Here is a 14,727-nt window from a genome sequence, read left to right as displayed (position 1 = left end):
AAGTCGTCGTACAACTGGGGCGAGTGCTATTCCGTATCTCGAGACCTGCCTTGTGGTGGCGCTCGGTCTGCGATCACACAGTGGCGACACGCGGGTCCGACATGCACTAAATGGACCGCGGCCGATTTAAGCTACCACCTAGCAAGTGTGGTGTCTGGCGGTGACACCACAGATAACATCAAAATCTGGATCTGCATTTACTGGTTCAACGTTTGTTGGTTCACATATTTTTTATATTTGTGGTGACAGATTTATCTGCCAGCTCGTCGTCGTCATTATCTGTCCACCCATACTCAGCTGGATTGGACATGATGATGTCCTCGTCGTCACTTTGGTTTGGAATACTCAGCAGCTCATCGTCTGTAAACAGACGGTAACGTCGCGTCATTTTATTCGGTAACGCGGAAACGGCCGTACACAAACTAGGTAATATAGCGATACGAATGAACTCAGCAGAAAGAGAATTCAGCATTCAATAGTCGTTCAGGTATTTCCTAGTATTCCATAATTAAACTGCATACTTGCGCAACAATTACCTCGGACTCGCTGGCCCGACTGTCGGCGTTATACGTAACAATACGACTGTAGCAGGGAACCGCTGCAAGTATTTTTTTAATAGCGAATAGTATATATACGTCTGGAGCACTGAAACGATTAGCGTATATTTACGTCTGGAGCAGTGAAAGGGTTAGAATAAAATTGTTGAGAACACCCATGGAATTTCTACATGTGTCCTCGGTTCCAAGCAGTAGCTTATAGTAATCATATCTGCGAGACACGAAGTTATGAAAACAACTGAATTTGTACATTTCGTTCTGTGGCGCGGGCTACGGGATGGTGAGGGTATTGTGGAAGTCTGGGCTTGGCGTCAGCGTAATTACAAAACGCAATACAGAACTCTTCTCTTGAACAGGGCTGAATATGGCCTCAGCTCGAAAATACAACACAGTGCAGAACACACACTCTTGCACCCTCGTGGCCATTTTAACTCTGCTGCAGAGTTAAATTGACGATGAATAGAAGACCTTCAATTTTCCAGAAATATTATATGTTTTGGGAATAACTGGCTTCGTTTCTTATTTTAGCATCGTGTCAGCTTTCACATTAACAAGTCAGGCTTCCAAAAATTAAATAGCAAGCAGGTCCGGACTAATTAATACAATTCGCGATCGCAGTGAGATAGCTGTAATGGCGGCTAAACAGACACCTCCCAAGGTGGTTAATCGCCTTCATACCATTACACTCGCCCGCAAATACACTGCAAAACGGGTCAATAACATACCAAGAGTATGAGAGATACAAAATAAAAGAATATGGAACAATGCCTAAACAAAAACGAATAATTATTCTCACTTAAGGAAACTTACATTGACACATGCGTCTTAAGAAAACGTGGTTAGGAGGGGAAAAGGTGAAGAGGAAAATATCAAGTGTAGTATGTCAGACAAGAGACAGATATTGCTTTATGAAGATAACTTATTTACTTAACTGTTTACTGAAGGCTTTACGCATTATGACCATATGTTTCGCTTACGTGAGTCTTTTCTTTATCACACATAACTCGTACATAGTCAGGTTATTGCATTTGCTCAAAAGAAAAAAAAGTTTTATTCAAACAAGGGAAAAAAGAGACTATTAGTAAGATTTTGTTACACCACACTTGCAACGAACGCATCCTATTAAAACACACACACACATACACACCAGTCACTGGCTGCCTTTAATGTGCTCAGTGCCGCTGTAGAACATCAGCGTGTGAGCTTGTCAGCTGCCCAACAATCACTGCTGTCAAGTAAAGGATCTCCTAGCGCACGGCACACTACAGCAACAACAAATAACCACCGTTGCTCATCTCTGGCTGTGGTTGCTGGCCAGCAACCAAGTCCTGGGCTACTCCAATTGTCGCCCGAGCCGACAACTGAGGCCCGCTACGCTGCGCCCAAAACAAATGCAGACAGTTCTCAAAAATGGTTCAAATGGCTCTGAGCACTATGGGACTTAACTGCTGAGGTCATCAGTCCCCTAGAACTTAGAACTACTTAAACCTAACTAACCTAAAGACATCACACATATTCATGCCAGAGGCGGGATTCAAACCTGCGACCGTAGCGGTCGCGCGGATCCAGACAGTAGCGCCTAGAATCGCTCGGCCACACCGGCCGGCCAGACAGTTCTCCATAGCAAGTCCAGCGCTGTCACATGACTCGTATGCCACCAGCCACCAAGGCTTCTGGCAGTGGCTGAGGTTGTTACGGTTCCATCTCCCAATCCTGCTGACCGGCGCATCCAGTCCCAGCCTGCCAATACGGACAACTTCGGCCACCGAACCACTACTTGGCGTTTATGAGGCTCCGCAAGCTTGACTACTGCATCAACCGTGGTGGCGGTACAGATTCAGAATGGTTCAAATAGCTCTAAGGACTATGGGACTTAACATATGAGGTCATCAGTCTCCTAGACTTAGAACTACTTAAACCTAACTAACCTAAGGACATCACACACATCCATGACCGAGGCAGGATTCGAACCTGCGACCGTAGCAGCAGCGCAGTTCCGGACTGAAGCGCCTACAACCGCTCGATCACAGTGGCCGGCTGGCGGTACAAGTCCCCAGATGAAGTCGTCACGATTTGATGCAGGTGAATAGCCTCTTCTGCGCTGCACTACTACAGCCAAGTTAGGGGCGGCGCTGCTGAGATTCTAACGCAGCCAACCACGCCCGCCCGCATCTCGTGGTCGTGCGGTAGCGTTCTCGCTTCCCACGCCCAGGTTCCCGGGATCGACTCCCGGCGGGGTCAGGGATTTTGTCTGCCTCGTGTTGTGTGATGTCCTTAGGTTAGTTAGGTTTAAGTAGTTCTAAGTTCTAGGGGACTGATGGCCATAGATGTTAAGACCCATAGTGCTCAGAGCCATTTGAACCATTTAGCCAACCAGTTGGACAGCTCTGAGTCAGACGCCCTGTGGCGTGCATTCCGCTGCCCCCAAAACACAACCATTTGCGGTTTCAGTCGCGTCAAGCGAGAGCTGACACGAAGCCAGGTTATAGGCCTGTTGTGTTTCCCGGTGAAGACTGGTGCTACGTCGGTGCCAGTCATGGTCTTGTTTTGGTTATAAGGACGCCATTGAGGGCCTGCAGCCAACCTCTCTGTGTGTTAGACACACTGGATCTACACCTGCAGGTATGGTCTGGGCTGCGACTCCATGTGACAGCAAGAGTACTCTCGTGGTTGTCCCATGCAGATACGTACGCCAATCTTTTGATTCGGCCTGTTGTACTGCCATTCAGGAACAACATTCCAGGAGGCGTTTTCCAACTGGATAACACTCGCCCACTTACTACTTTTGTATCTTATGATATCGCACAAAGTGTTGACACGTTGTCTTGGCCTGCTCGATCATCAGGTCTGTCTCCAATGGAGTACATATTGAAACGTCCCCTTTTGAACAATTATACATGACTGTGCTTAACCTGACACACAATATTTTTAGCGCAACGCAATCTGACTTTCAAAAATCCCTACAAAAGAATGGCCCTGACTAACATTAACCTATGCATTTCACAAATCGCTTACCTCACAAAAATCTTGGTTACTCGAACTACTGCAATACAGCGAGCGCCACTACTGCCAGCTAAATAAAAGATTCAAACTACGGAAGGCACTAACTACTGATAGGCATAGTTAGCAAATGAAAGATTTTAATAGAGAACAGACAATGTATTTACCTTAATAGTCATAATATATATAGCAGTTCATGACAAATTACAAAACTCCGCCATCTCTCTCCCCACATCCACCACTGCTGGCGGCTCACCTCCAACTGCGCAACGCTACATGCTGTTCACATCCAGCTGCCGCTGCCTAACACTACAATGGCAGACAACAATGCAAACCAGCCACAGACTGCACACAGCACAGCAAGTGATTCTCACACAGACCGCTACGTAACGTTGCCAATAGAAAACATAAACAGCCTACTTACATAAATTGCTCATGAACAAGATAAAGATCCGATTTGGAAAGACATCAAGAGCAAATTGCATGAAAAGACACACACACAGATTCGGCATTATTACCTGGTTAGAAACAACATACTCTTCAAACGCTGCACTGTTGATGACAAGCTATGGGTACTTTGCATTCCAGACGTTTTTGTTAATAAGCTCATTTGGTACATTCATTTCACCTACGCACATTTTGGTCCACGAAAATGCTATCATATTCTTCGAACGACTTGTTATTTTAACAATATGGAAAAGAGAATACGAAGAGTCTTGTCTATTTGTAAACTTTGTCAAAAGGCGAAACCATCTACTGTCTCATATCGTGCTCTGTTGTTTCCTATTATTCCTTCTAAATTAAAAGAATTTGCTGCTGTTGATCTCTTGGGACCGCTTGTCAGAACATCTAATGAATTTTCGTACGTTCTAGTCGCTGTTGAACTTACTTCAAAATTTGTTTCTTTCACTCCGTTACGTAAAGCCACTGGACGGTCTGTATCCAACGCCTTTGTTAAAAATTTCTTACGTGAAGTTGGACACGTTAGTAAAGTCATTTCAGATAATGGACCACAATTCAGATCTGCTGTTTGGTCACGCATGCTTCGGAATCATAAAATCAAACCTGTTTTTATTTCATTGTACGCACCACATTGTAACCCATCTGAACGGATTATGAAAGAAATCAATAAGCTTTGTAGACTTTATTGTCACAGAAAGCATCTGCATTGGGACAGATATTTACACTTATTTCAAAACGTGCTGAATGAAATGCCTCATGATTCCACTGCTTTACCACCTACTCTTGTACTGAAGAATGAAGAACCACCGAACAGACTCAGAGAGCTTGTACCTTTCCCGAATACAAGTACACTTCGACACAAAGACATAATTGATTTGGCTCTTAAAAATATAAAATCTGCAGCAGACAAAAGGAGAAAACTACACGGTAAAGAAAATGCAAAGAAATTATATATTGGTCAGAAAGTTCTCATTAAAGCTCATTCATTGTCACGTAAGAAGAAACACTTGAGTCACAAATTCTTTCTAGTTTACAATGGACCTTACAGAATCCGACGTATACCACACGATAATTGCGTTGAAGTTGAAACTCTGCGTACTAGGAAGAGTAAAGGTTTACACCACATTTCACATGTAAAACCGTTTATTGAAAGATAATCTGCTTTTTAACTTTGTCTTTGCCATAAAACTTTTCACTTTACATTGCTAGTAGGCTTTGACAGACTTTAAATCTGTTAATATGCAACAATGTTTGAAGTTAAATATCCAGTCCAGAACCTAGGGAACATTTTTAAACAGAAATTACGAATGCATTGTTATAGTGAACAGACGTCACAGTGTTATTGTGTGTGTACATTCTTGCTTGTTAGTTGCACGATTACGTAACGAATAAGGCTCACATACTTAGAATATTTACCAGTACTGCTAATGAGATTTTAATGCAACATTTTGGTTTACTTGAAATTTGGTGTATCATGAGGTAAGTACATTGGCTTCTGCAGAACTTAGCGTTCGGAGGACGATAACTACGACACTTCCACAGAGATTATCTTACAGCAAGACGCACATTTAGCGCTACAGGACACGTATTTGAGTGATTAATTTCGCACTTAAAACATGCATTTTTTAAGATATTTGAAGTACAATGATACAAGGGTTTTCCGTGATATATTTCATTCCATTGCTGTAATCTGTAACACCTGAGGGTGTAATTACATTAATCCTCAGGGGGTTCACGCTCACTTTGTGTACCATGTGTTTGGCAAGCACAAGGAGCCCTAGCTAATATGGTATTTGCTTATACAACTTTACACATCGGTACCATATTTCTCTAACACACAAATTACACAGCTCTCTGATCATTTAACTGAGAGATAAACATTTTTTACTACATCAGTGACACATGTTTACGCAATTACACAGTTGGATACCTTCACACTTATGAAATTGTATTTTGTCTGTACTTTGTGAAATGTTCATATTTTTTCGGAACCATTGTGATACTATGAGAGCTTTGAATGATGTATTTGGTATGGGATCATGATTTTTAAAGTACGTTTGAGGTAGATGACACTTTTGACATGAGCAGAGAATTTTTTTAGGTTTTGAAATTATTGAAGGAAGCTACAACGATTTTGAGATTTGGCTGAGGTTTTATGATGTTATGATAACGATGTGTATTACGCTGTTGCGGTATGTTTATGATCAATAAGCTGATGCTGTATGAGTTATTTGATTATGCTACGTATCTGTGATGATGAAATATTGAAGAAGTGTCGACGAATAAGGTAAGAAATAGTGAGTAGTGGTTAGGGACGCTGATTTGTGAAAAAGGTTGTTGGTAACCAAGAATCGTACTTTAAGAGTTATGAAATGTGTGTAAATGCATGAATGTATCACAATGCCGACGAAAACGTTTTGAACACTGTTATATTCATAGGATTTTGTATCTACACATTTGCAACGAAAATTCTCGACCTCTGAAATTTTTTATATGAGACTGCCACTGTAGCAGAAACTGCTGTCGTAAATATTTCTGTAAGAAAGTTAAGTGACCACCTGCACGTAATGCGTTTTGGGCGCCCAGCTGAGAGGTAGACGTCTGACAAAAGAAAGCCATTAGGTGCAAAAAAAAAAAAAAAAAAAAGGCCATTATCCTCGCTATTGACATTGCTTTGTAGAAAGCATCGCAAATACGACACGCTCGAACTTGAAAACATAGGATTACACTGTGGAGCTCTTAATTTATGATATTTACTAAAATGCCTAATGAAATGATGAGAAACATTGTCTTTCTAGTTGAGAGATTGCTCATTTTGTTTAATATCTAGCTTCTAGCGGCACTGCAGCATTGGTTAAAATAAAATTTTATAGATGTACTAATATAAATATTTTCTGTCTACAGATCGAGTAAATAATAATTTTTTTAAAAAAATCAGGGAGCACAAAAAGACATTTACCTTCACAGGAACTGCATTCATAATTTTCATTTCAAGTACTTGGTAACTTTTTTGGTAGAATAACTTCTTGTGGTGCACCACTTTAATTACATAGACATTAAGATGCGATTATACATTACCTTTATCTGCATTGTTGTCTTTAGTGTACTATTTTTTCTGCTTGAGCTTTGTCATGCTTAGGTATACGTTATAGCATTTACTGCAGCTGTGTGCCAGGCATAGTGCTACTGAATTTTAATTTGTGTTACGCTGCTAAGCCAGTTTACTACTGATTTATTTTTCTTGTTTGCTGCTCATTGCCTTATATTAGTTGTAATTTATGCTGCTTGCTTTGCCTTTTGTATTTTTTATCATTGCTGTTTGTGTTAATTGTTTTGTTCTGCTGCATTGCCTCGTTCCTTAGTTTAGTATCTGAGCTCAGTAGATTTAAGTTAGCTTAACAGGGGTAGACTATATAAGAGAATGAGTTGCGATGAAATGCATTGAGAAGTCATACGAAAAAAGTACAGAAAGCAGGTACAGATAGGACTTTTTGGAAATAATGAAGAACGAAGGGAGATCTCCGAGAAGTAAAGAAAGTTTTGTTTGCAAAATACTGCAGTAAAAGAAACCCTGTCCTTTCCTTGTGTTATCCCACTCTTGTATATTTGTGTTTTTCCTGTCTTTATGTGTTTAGCTGATGTTGTTCTGTTGTAGAATTTTTCTAGTAATATGTTATTTACTTTGTAAAGATGTTTAGACATTATTTATTCTGTTTTGTTTTATTGCTCACGTGTGAAGTTGATGTTTCGAAAGTTATTCAGACCTTTTATGTATGTACTCATGTCATAATTCCTGTAACACTGATGTATATGTTATTTCGATTCTTTTGTAAAGCCCCTATTACTACAAATGTTATCTGTATTGTTATGTTCTTTAATGATGTATTTTGTACCTTTGTAATTGTATTCTTATGATACAAAATTGTAATTGACACCAGTTCATCAAATTAAGTAACTTGTAAGTTACATTTCACTGCACACGTTTCTGTTGGTCATAGTATATGGACAATATGTGAGAAGTAGGGACTGTTAGTGTTTGCACCTGCACAGTCACAACAGATGGCTGCTGGCCGTCTCTACAAGGACTACAGTGGGTCTGCATCTTTGATGACCCACCAATACCATTATTTCTACAAGGACTACAGTGGGTCTACACCTTTGCTGACTCACCAGTACCATTATTTCTACAAGGACTGCAGTGGATCTGCACCTCTGGTGGCCCACGAATACCGTAATCTCTACCAGGACTACAGTGGGTCTACTCTGTGATAACCTACCTACCAATAGTCTTCAAAACTTCGAATGACTCTGCTGTGGGTTTGCTCTGTTGTGACTCATTACCTGTCAGCATGTCAAGAGTCAGCACTGTCTTTCCGTTGGAAGGACAACACTACTACTTCAAGACTGCATGGAAATCCACTACTTCCGTGTGCATTGTCTTTTACTGCTCAGACTTTGAGAAAAGAAACGGCAGTTTCACTGTGATGAATGATCAGGACTGTCTTTATGGACTGTGAGAAAATTTTAGCTTTTGACCAACATTGTATTAATAAGTGTGTGCATTTGATATTTTTCTTACTGTAATTATGAAAATTTTTTTCAAATCTGTATTGGCCAGTGCCCAAAACAATTTGTAAAATTTTTTGTGGGGAGTATGGGGGCTATGTAAATAGGATGTTTATGTTTTCTTATTGGCAATGTTACGTAGCGGTCTGTGTGAGAATCACTGGCTGTGCTGTGTGCAGTCTGTGGCTGGTTTGCATTGTTGTCTGCCATTGTAGTGTTGGGCAGCGGCAGCTGGATGTGAACAGCGCGTAGCGTTGCGCAGTTGGAGGTGAGCCGCCAGCAGTGGTGGATGTGGGGAGAGAGATGGCGGAGTTTTGTAATTTGTCATGAACTGCTATATATATTATGACTATTAAGGTAAATACATTGTTTGTTCTCTATGAAAATCTTTCATTTGCTAACTATGCCTATCAGTAGTTAGTGCCTTCCGTAGTTTGAATCTTTTATTTAGCTGGCAGTAGTGGCGCTCGCTGTATTGCAGTAGTTCGAATAACCAAGATTTTTGTGAGGTAAGCGATTTGTGAAATGCATAGGTTAATGTTAGTCAGGGCCATTCTTTTGTAGGGATTTTTGAAAGTCAGATTGCGTTGCGCTAAAAATATTGTCTGTCAGGTTAAGCACAGTCATGTATAATTGTTCAAAAGGGGACGTTTCAATATGAGAAATCATCAGATAGCAGCTCCAGCGTCAGCCACAAACAGCATAAATCGTTCCTGTTGTCAGTGTGTGGGTGTTAATGGTGACGAGTTGCGCAACGGATTGATCTGACAAGTACCCTTTGGCTCTTGCAAGAAGCAATTTCCGCCCCACTCTACCACAGAAGTCAGACAGACGCTCCAAACGTACCAAAAAGAAATGCCTGAAAAACTTTCAGCAATAAATATCTTCTGGAGTCGTCTGTTGTAAGGAAAAGACACACAACACAAAAATAATCTATTTTAGTATGTAACTAGTGGGATACTTGGGTACTGGAGTATTGCTAGTTAGTGTAAGAAAAACATTAAGCGAGCGGAAAATATTATTTCTTGCAAAATTTAAGAAAAATCAAATAAAACTTTTGTTTATAAACTAAACTGATACATAAATTTCCGTGTTCTTTTCGGAATAGGAGGTTACCTCATATGTATAGGAATCCTGTTAATGATATTTATATACAAAGTGTGGGAATGCTCTTTTATCCCTTTTCTTTAAGAATGTTATTTACTCGCCACAATGGCTGAGAGCCGCGCCTACTCAACTTGAATAATTATACGATTGAATTTTTCTAAGTTCAAAAATGGTTCAAATGGCTCTGAGCACTATGGGACTCAACTGCTGTGGTCATCAGTCCCCTAGAACTTAGAACTAATTAAACCTAACTAACCTAAGGCCATCACACACATCCATGCCCGAGGCAGGATTCGAACCTGCGACCGTAGCAGCAGCGCGGCTCCGGACGGGAGCGCCTAGAACCGCACGACCACCGCGGCCGGCTTTTTCTAAGTGCGGTCGACCCTGTCGCGTGAGAAATGTAATGGAGTGACGTGAATGAAATATGTTATTTCTAATGGAGGAAACATGGGGCTCGCCTACGCTGGAGCGTCACCGGAACGACTTCCCTCCACGCAAAAAGCGAAAGGATATATCATCTGCTGTCTTCCCCTCACACCTCCAGCTCAATGCGTCAGAAATAGTCCACCAATCAGCGTTACTCTTAGAAACGGGAGAATGGCTAAACCGACCAATCCGGAATTTTATAGCATCTGTGTTAGGCGTTTACTGTCCACTTGTGACAACTCTGAAACTGTGCACTAGGTCCATCAAATAATGCCTGTCCTGGGGCTCTCCCAAACAATACCTCCGGGTTTTTCTTTTAAGGTGAACACGCAGGCCATTATCCCTTTTCTCTGGCAAAAACTCTTTTGGTCCGTGGGCGGTCAGCCGGCCAGCGCAGCTGCATGCTAACTCACCCTCCTACGGACTTTCCAGCAGGCTGTTTGCCTCCGCTGAACAAAAACTCCTGTGGCCGTCGTGTCTTGAATGCTTGTGTACGCCAGCCTCGACTTTTTAATCTCGGTCCACACTTGCGATTTATTTATTAGATCTGCCTATCGATTAAATGGAAATATGTAAAATTCGCTCTATCCTATCGAGTTTGAGTTCGAATGAAACGTCTTGACACGCAGAATACGGTGGTGAGGTCGGAATATGTAGGAAATGAAGGTCAGGAGACCACGCCACCGTACACTATGTTGATCGATGAAGTGCAATAGGCATGAATCTCATCCCAGAAACTGACATCCAACACCTGTACAACTCAATGCATGGACGTTAACTTGTTTGTATTCAACATTCTGCCAGCTACACCGGATATTAGTGTACCAGAATTTCACAATTACAATCGTTCATCTCGCGCTTACATTAACCTGTGACCTTGCTATGTCAATCGTTTAAATATGACATCTTGGGTTGTCGGGTGTTCTGCCGGGTATCAGCATCGTACCTGCACGATATTTCGGTAGCGTAACTCATTACCTTCATCAGGTGTGACCTGAGACTACTCCTCAAGTGGATCTGGTCCAGTATTTATGAATGTGGCCTTCCCCCTTCACCATGCACTCCAGACGCTGATATCCGGCAGAACACCCGACAACCCAAGATGTCATCAGATCGCCGGGGAAGCCTGAAGAATTACTTTTAAATATGTTGTCTCGACAAACTTATTCCTGAAATTTATTCTAAATTAATAATTTTTTCGTGTCACGTGTTTTTCCGCTGGTGTGTGATGCCACAGAGCTACAGTAGAGTGTAGAATAAAATTGAAATACAGTAAAAAGAAAATCCTCTTGTACTCTTCCTTGCACCTGATATGGAAATATTGGTACACTTTTATTGCTAAAAGATTGCAGCTGTTCCATGACAGGAAGCATGATAACTTTTTAGCTGTTGCTGTCTTCTAGTGTGGTAGTTCCAAGTATGCTACGCGTGATGACTGGGTGTTCTGTGCTGTCCTTAGGTTAGTTAGGTTTAAGTAGTTCTAAGTTCTAGGGGACTGATGACCATAGATGTTAAACCCCATAGTGCTAAGAGCCATTTGAACCAATTATGCTACGTTCGCTCAGAGTATAGCACCATGGACACAGAAGATGCGAGTATCTATGGCTGAGATGCGTACATCGAAACACGCCGGTCAGCGGTACTGCGGTGCCAAAGGAGACTTAGAAGAGAGCTTCCCGTCCACAACGTAAGCGGCTCTAGAGACAGGGCCTATCTGTAAGCGAGATCACATGATAAGTTGACCACGCCCCTACCGGCTATAAAACCGGGGTGCAGAAAGCAGGAGACACGTTCCCTGTAGACTACACGTCTTGGACAATACCACTCATGACACACCTCCGATTGCTATTTACCTAGAACAGGCACGGCGCTCTGTCGCGTATTGTCTAGCACTGCTGAAAACGAACTAGAAACAGACTGTTCAACGTTTCACTTGAATTATTCAATAGGCACACTGTTCCTTTTACTGACAGCTTTTTCATGTCAGCTGCGCTGACACGTCTTGATTCAGGAAATGTGCTGTGCACTGTCTTCGCTCAATTAATGGATCTTTTGTGTTTACTATATGCCAGCGATTGACTAACGTCCAGATACGTCATTTGCCGGAACTACTGCCGCTCAGGTTAAAGAATGTTGTTTCTCTAGCATAATCATTTGTACTTCGTTAGGATAAAGAAGTTGTTTATTTTATTCTTTCACTCTTGGAATTCGTCGGGGATTCTACATAGTAGACTTGTGACGTATCCTCAGTTCTAAAATGAACCACCTTCAGCTGTTTAATGGAGTGACGACAATGAAAATTCGTTCCGGACTGGGATTCGAACCCCGATATCCCGCTTAGTCGCCGCAGTGCCTACTTTTTTGGTCACGCATGTGAATCCGAAGGAACATCGTACCGTTCTTCTTCACAACACAGGCACTGCAATTCGTATTCTACACAGCAGATGTTTAATCCGTTCATGATACAATATCCTTCTTTACGTCTCTCTGTCTCTCTCTTTCTTCATTCATTACCCCTGTGACTTTCTAACTCTTTTATTTTTGATTCTGTATACCAGCTTAACTCAACAACCTCGATACACTGTCTTCCATAAACGAATCTTAATTTGGTCAATAATTTTCTTTCCTCTTCTGCTCCTTTCTGCTGTGCTAAGATCAGTGTCACTACATATTGTGAATTCGGCTGCACAAAAACTGGCAGAATGGTCTCTGCTCCTTTCTGCTGTGCTAAGATCAGTGTCACTACATATTGTGAATTCGGCTGCACAAAAACTGGCAGAATGGTCTCATACTCTGGACGAGTGGCGTTCACATCCTGGTCAAGTCGTACTGAATAGGTTTTCTGTGGTTTCCCTAAATCATTGCAGCGTAACGCTATTTCCAAATGAAATACCCATGCCAGCTGTCGCTGTCTCTGCTTACTGGACCTAATGCTTCCACCCTATAGACGCTGATCAACGCCACACTATTTATAAGTTTGCTTGTTTGATGTGCGAACATATTTGATGGAAGTGAAATGACTTCTTCTGGTGGTCGGTTCCTATAGAGTTCCTTCCTCGGCCACTCTTTCCAGCACCTGTTTGTTTCATATTTTCTTTATAGACATTAGTTAGTTTCCATTTGAAGTTATTCCAAAATCGTCTGTTACCGGATTTAAATCTTCTGGAGTTACCAGCGCTTTCACCAGCTACTCCGCCGGCGTCGTCAGGAATGAAACCCACTGATTATCGGCGCCGGCAAGGTGTTCCGCTCATAGACTGACTAAAAAATCAAAAAGAAAAAGAAACGCCAGGAAGGAATTGTGCGATATAAACTTAATTTCGTAGGCGTCTTTCTACATCTTAAAAATAATCTCTACTCATATTTCGTACCAGCAGCATAAGATTGGCGCTAGTAGCGTCTGTATGAGGATGCAATTAAGGTTTATCCAAGAATGCCTGTAAGGCGACAAAGACGTCGCTATCAACACCCCACTGCGTTTGAACGAGATCGTGTAATAGGGCTGTGAGAGACTGCATGTTCCTTCTGCGATACTGCAGAAACATTTGGCGGGAATATAGCCACCGCACGTGACCGCCGGCGGCTGTAATCACGAGAATTAATGTTCGCAAGAAGACCGGGCTCCGGACGGCCACGTGCCTCTGCTGAGAGGGAAGACCACCACGTTCAGCATACGGCTCTGGCGCACCGTGCTGCTTCTGTAGCAGCAGTTTGAGCAGCAGTTGCCTCACTGTGACACAAAGAACTGTTACAAACCATTTATTTCAAAGACAGCTGCGAACCAAACATCCTGTAGCGTGCATTTCACTGGCGATAAGCCAACGTCATTTGTGACTTCAGTCGAGTGAAGCGAGAGTTCACAGGAAAGCAGGGTGGAGGTCTGTTGTGTTTTCTGAGGTAAGCCGGTTCTGCCTCTGTGCCAGTGATGGCCGTTTGTTGGTTAGAAGGAGGTGTGCGTCCAACCCGTCTGCGTGCTACACGCACTGGACCTATTCTTTGAGTTATGGTCTGGGGTGTGGTTTCGTATGACAGCAGTAGCGCTCTCGTGGTTATCCTACGCACTCTGAATGCAAATTTCTACGACAGTCTGGTGATTCGACCGGTTCTGCTGCTACTCATGAACAGCATTCCAGCTGGTGTTTTCCAATAGGGTAACGCTAGCTCACACACTGCTGCTGTGACCTAACGTGCTCTCTTGTTGTCTTGGCCTTCTCGATCACCAGAACCTTCTGAAACAGACCACAACTGCGACTTCATCAAAGAGAGAACTCCAGTGCCATTGACAGGCAGCATTACCCGTCCCTGTATTGACTGGCCAGGCATGCAACGTCAGCCGCGGTGGCCGAGCGGCTCTAGGCGTTTCAGTCTGGAACCGCGCGACTGCTACGGTCGCAGGTTCGAATCCTGCCTCGGGCATGGATGTGTGTGATGTCCTTAGGTTAGTTAGGTTTAAGTACTTCTAAGTTCTAGGGGACTGTTGACCTCAGATGTTAAGTCCCATAGTGCTCAGAGCCGTTTGAACCACTTTTTAGGCATGCAACTCAATCCCACAAACTGACATCCGGAAACTATACAACACAATCCACGCACGTCTGCATTCTGGCAG

Source organism: Schistocerca americana, chromosome 2, assembly GCF_021461395.2.
Source record: "Schistocerca americana isolate TAMUIC-IGC-003095 chromosome 2, iqSchAmer2.1, whole genome shotgun sequence".
Lineage (NCBI taxonomy): Eukaryota > Metazoa > Arthropoda > Insecta > Orthoptera > Acrididae > Schistocerca > Schistocerca americana.
The sequence above is the reverse complement of the archived record's forward strand: the minus strand, read 5'-3'. Positions refer to the sequence as shown.